We start from the raw sequence: 6,000 nt of genomic DNA, 5'->3' as shown, positions 1-6,000 counted from the left end.
GAATGAACTTGCGTGTCTTTTTGTCTAGTTATTTTATATTCCAGGTTGAGCCCCGGTGGTGTTGTTGGTTTTTGTTTTATTTAATTACAGTTAAATCGTCATTTATTCCCCACTGAAGTGACTCTTATGGCAGCCCACATTTCAAATATCCTTGTTTATACTATGTCCCGAGTGTATGACCTCTATTATACAATAAGCAGCTCTAAATGTTTCAGAAAAGAGCAGTCCTGAATGACCCATTAGCTTCTCCCTCCGCATCGAGCTCCATGACATGTTGTTCAACGTCATTATCACCCATTCCCACATCTTACACCATCAGCCTGATCCTAAGCTCCGTATTCCCCCACACATAATGGCTCTGCCACGTCAATCACTTTTATTACTGCCAAGCGTCGTAATTCTTTTAATCTGCTGGTATTTTAGCATCCACTTCTGCGCTTAGGAGGAAAAAAGGAAGAATTAGTGCATTTGCATGTTTAGGCCAGACAGCACACACACACACACAGATAGGCTCGTGTTATGTTGGAGCGCTCCCTTCACTCCTGCGACTCCCGATAAGGAAGCTAAGTCCAGGATTTAGGGCTTTAGCTTATCATCATCTTTCTCTCGGATTTTTCTGCAAAGTGCGCCAAGCATGGGCCGGCAATCTGCACGGAGTTTACAGAGGAGGAGGCGTACAGAGGAGGGGGCGCTGTACTCACAATGTGAACATGCACAGACAGAAGGGAGCGCTCAGACAACTGTACAAGGAAACTACTGCTGCTGAAAACACACAAGTAGTAAACGGGGACAACCTTTACAAGTAAAAAAGATCAAATAAATCTATCACATTTATGGTGCTTTTTTGACCACCAGGCGGGTACTCCTCGTGTTTATGGGATCAGTACGTTTCTGTTATGATTATTTATCGAAGCTCCAAAACCTCAAACCGTAAGAATCAAGCTTCCACTCCGATTTAATAGAATGATCTATCTATGACCTAATGTTCAGGGATTAAAATTCTTATGACCCTGGCTTTGAAACACTACTCCAGCTCTTTTTTTTTTATTTCAAACAGTAATGATGCATGTTTCTGTTGTCAGTGTTTGAGTTTTGAGCGCTGTGGTTTGTCAGTTTGAGAACTGTCTGACATTGGCAGGGTGGTCACGCTGTGTGCACATAACTCCGCCCAAAGGTGTGCACAGGGGCTCACCTGCAGAGGCAGCATGGTCAGCCTTTGTACAGACAATACTACCACAGTGTGGTGAGTGCTCATGTCTATAGTCCTGTACTGACGGGAAATAAACTTCCTCTATATCTCTCAACTCTTGAGCTGATTTAATTGAGACGGTGAGACGATGGCTCTGCCATCGGAGCCCCATAAAGGTTAAAGGTAAATTGTAAAATTGATTGAAATGTTAACCTTAAAGCTATAGGTGAAGATTCTCAACCAACTAATGACAATTATCATACTACAACCACTGGTGGGTAGAGCAGACAAAATAATATTAAACAAGTAGAAGTACAAATTAGTACTATGTTTGTAAATTTTGTTCATTGACAATGGCAATAAACTTTTTTCTGATTCTGATTCTGAGTAGTTCAAGAAGTCTGTGTAACCCCTCATTTGTCCAGGAGTGTTCCATCTACGACAGTCCAAGAAATGACATAACAGTACAAACGTATTTGAAGCAAACTACAGGAACGATTGTTGTAAAAATCACAGTCTGGACGTAAAATTGGATTTATATTGTGACGACAGACACAAAAAAAGAGAAAATAAATAATATCGGAAAAAAACACAAAATGTTAATAATTTCATATTGTCAACATAAAGCTTTTGTAGCTCAAACCGACACTTTCACTCAAGTAGGAGACTGTTACACTCTACAATACTCAAGTAGAAGTAAAAGTATGCTGTCTGAAATCTACTCTGAGAAGTACAATTGCATTACATAGCAAGAAGCTAAATCTAGAGAGCAGTAACAACATGGCAGCTTACAGAGAGAGCTCATTTCCGGCTAAACTTGGACTGCGGTTTCCCAAATCAAATTGCTTTTATTCTTCCCAACATGTGTTCCCGGAGATTAAGGCGCTGTAATCTTGCCCAGGCTTAATAAGACGGGGTAGTGCGAGTGCGGGCTAGAACAGAAAATGTGGAACGAGCGTTAGCGCTTAGCCTCGCTCCACACACTGACTTTAATCCTGTTTATTAAATTATAAAGAACCTTAAAGGATAAAGATAAAGAATATTGAGCAAAGGATTTGAATGATTCAGGCTGGATTTCTCTCCTCCTGTCTTAGCTGCAGTTATGTGATAGTTGTGTGTTTTTTCTAAATGGTGCTTTCTGACTGCATTAACCCAAGCTGTGGCCTGGTCGTCATACTACGGTATTAGTGCCATTTTCTTGTGGTAATCCGGAGTACCACTGATCTCTGCCACCGCTGTCAAGCTGAGAAGCCTCCACAAATGTGCTCTAAAACGCTTCATGTCAGGCTAAACCGCAGCCGGCTGACAGTAATGCTAGTGTATATGCTTATGGGGACATTAGAGTGGCGGGCAGGTCGGCAAGGCAACACTGGAAAAGGCGGGTCTATTGTTCAAAGTGTCCCATATAAGGAGGCGTACTGAATTCATTCATCCAGTATGGAGTCAAAGAGAAATGCACACAATTGTAAAGCGACTTTGAGGGCACTATATAGATTATTGTTATTAATATTATGGAAGTTAGATATTTACTGTTATTACTCGTTGGCAAATAAGACATAATATATTTCAACAACAAACATTTGTTTGTACTAAATTCAGGTTTTTATTATCATTGAAATGAATGCGATTGAACGGTTATATCTCCATCAGTGCTCTTTATACATTGAAGAGTCAAGTCTAATAAGCTCATCTGTATGGAGTAACTTTTTTTCACCAAGGGCCACATATTAAAACTTTCAAAGCAGAGGGTCATGGTCAGTGGTAAATACAGGGAGTAGTTCAGATGGGTAAATTCAACATATGTAAATGACACCGTACCTTTGATAAGGCTTGGACAAAAAAGGTTGCCAGGAAGCACAGCATTATCGCGTGTTCTGTTGCACAGAAATACTTGATACATACATATACATATACATATAAATACATACTCCTGGCAGCTGGGAAAAAAGCCATCTCAAAAAAATGAAGGACACAAATAACGTTGACTAGAAACTTTTGGTCTGTACTGACATGATATATAAGTCTGTACTATATATATATATATATATATATATATATATATATGCAGAGGCAGCGGGCTGGTGTGGGCTTGCTTATAGTGTTGGAGTTCACCCCGGTACAGGTCTCTCACTGTTGTGTTGGCCTATGGGCCGAACAGCAGTGCAGAGTACCCGGCCTTCTTGGAGTCCTTGGGAGGGGTACTGGACAGTGCACCGACCGGGGACTCTGTGGTTCTACTGGGGGACTTCAATACCCACGTGGGTAATGACAGTGACACCTGGAGAGGGGTGATCGGGAAGAACGGCTTCCCCGATCTGAACCTGAGCGGTGTTCAGTTATTGGACTTCTGTGCTAGCCACGGATTGTCCATAACGAACACCATGTTCAAGCACAAGGGTGTCCATCAGTGCACATGGCATCAGGACACCCTTGGCCGGAGGTCAATGATCGACTTTGTTGTCGTGTCATCAGACCTCCGGCCGCGTGTCTTGGACACTCGGGTGAAGAGAGGGGCAGAGTTGTCAACCCGGTGGTGGACACCGGAAGTAAGGGATGTCGTCAGGCTGAAGGGGGCCTATCAGGCCACTCTGGCTTGTAGGTCTCCTGAGGTCATTGACAGGTATCGGCAGGCCAAGTGGGCCGCAAATTGTGCTGTCACAGAGGCAAAAACGGGGCTGGGAGTTCCGGGAGGCCATGGAGGAGGACTATCGGTCGGCCCCAAAGAACACTGGACCAGCTCTATACTCTCCATCGGGTGCTCGAGGGTTCATAGGAGTTTGCCCAACCAGTCCACATATGCTTTGTGGATCTGGAGAAGGCTTTTGACCGTGTCCCTCGGGGTGTCCTTGGGGTCTGTACGGGGTCCGGGGCCCTTTGCTCAGGGCTGTCCGGTCCCTGTATGACCGGAGCAGGAGCTGTGTTCGCATTGCCGGCAGTAAGTCAGACCTGTTCCCAGTGCATGTTGGACTCCGCCAGGGCTGCCCTTTGTCACCGGTTCTGTTCATAGTTTTTATGGACAGAATTTCTAGGCAGCGTCAGGGGTCGGAGGGTATCTAGTTTGGGGACCACTGGATCTCATCCGAGGCCATGGTTCTCAACTGGAAAAAGGTGGCTTGCCCTCTCCGGGTGGGTGGGGAGTCCTTGCCCCAAGTGGAGGAGTTCAAGTATCTCGGGGTCTTGTTCACGAGTGAGGGAAGGATGGAACGTGAGATCGACAGGCGGATCGGTGCAGCGGCTGCAGTGATGCAGTCGCTGCATCGGACTGCTGTGGTAAAGAAGGAGCTGAAGCGAAAGGTAAAGCTCTCGATTTACCGGTCAATCTACGTTCCTACTCTCACCTATGGTCATGAGCTTTGGGTGATGACCGAAAGGACAAGATCACGGATACAAGCGATCGAAATGAGTTTCCTCCGCCGGGTGGCTGGGCGCTTCCTTAGAGATAGGGTGAGGAGCTCGGCCACACGGGGGGAGCTCAGAGTAGAGCCGCTGCTCCTCCACGTCGAGAGGAGCCAGCTGAGGTGGCTTGGGCATCTGTTCCGGATGAGTCCTGGGCACCTCCCTGGGGAGGTGTTTCGATCATGTCCCACCGGGAAGAGGCCCTGGGGAAGACCCAGGCCACACTGGAGGGACTATGTCTCTCGGCTGGCCTGGGAACGTCTCGGGATCCCCCCGGAGGAGTTGGAGGAAGTGTCTGGGGAAAGGGAAGCCTGGGAGTCCCTGCTTAGACTGTTGCCCCCGCGACCCGGCCCCAGATAAAGCGGAAGAAAATGGATTCATCAAACAAGAGAAGAGAATGACAAAAAAAAAAAAAATGATTTTAATTTTATTGCTCAGCTATTACACAGCTGAGCGAGCGTGAAGTGGGGATGAGAGCGAAGGACATGCACTAAATTGTCGGAGCCAAACTCACGACATTGCGGCCGGCTGCACATGGAGCCTCGTGGCAGACTTTTGTTTTCATGTTTACATTTTTTGAAAAGAGGTTACGTTTTTGTACAGCACTGAACTTTCAATCAATGTACTTTCAAGGGGAATAATATTTAATATATATAAATATATATATATAATAATTAAACATGCATTATAATCTGGACTAGAATCCTTCAACTATATATATCCTCAAAATAAATTGAAAAATATGTCACAGTGTTTGAGAGTCAAATTGCATGGATCCTTGTTTTGTGTGATATACATGTAGTGTGTCATTGTGTGGACTACTCACTTTTGGAGTGACTTTGGGTGTGCGTTACATAGAGCAACTAATTGAGCTACACCCCATTTAGCCTCTGAACTTTTCTAATTGGTGGTTAGGGCTCAGCGACTCCATTAGATGAGCTGGCAGTGTAGAGAAGGAGGCCTGAAACCTGGAACTGGAGCACACAGAGGTGGACTGGTGGAGGAGATTGTCCAACACAGCTACTGTAAGTGCAGAGAAGTGTCCAGACTGAAAACTACAGCTGTCCTGACGGTGGCAAACTGTGCCGGGTTGCGAAGGAAAGGAAAGCCAGATGGAGTGATTTGATGCAACGCACGGCAAGAGATAAGTGCAGGAATGTGCCTAGTCATTACCTACAGTACATGCGTGCAGAACTACAGTATGTTCTGTGTCTACCATCAGTCATTTGAGTAAGTGCTCCTTTCTCTGTAGCTCAGAGGGGAGCATGAGAAGAGGGTGTGGGCAGACAACTTCTAGAGAGGCCCCAGGATGGAGCAAGGAGCAGTGGAGCCGCGGTCAGACTGGGCCTGACTGGTGTTATCTCTAAGAGAAAAGCAAAGGATGTTCCAACTACCGTGGTGTGTGTGTGTATGCG

Source organism: Eucyclogobius newberryi, unplaced genomic scaffold (assembly GCF_026437365.1).
Source record: "Eucyclogobius newberryi isolate DKJ021-1_F unplaced genomic scaffold, fEucNew1.0.hap1 SCAF_5, whole genome shotgun sequence".
Classification (NCBI taxonomy): Eukaryota; Metazoa; Chordata; class Actinopteri; order Gobiiformes; family Gobiidae; genus Eucyclogobius; species Eucyclogobius newberryi.
Note: the sequence above shows the minus strand (reverse complement) of the source record.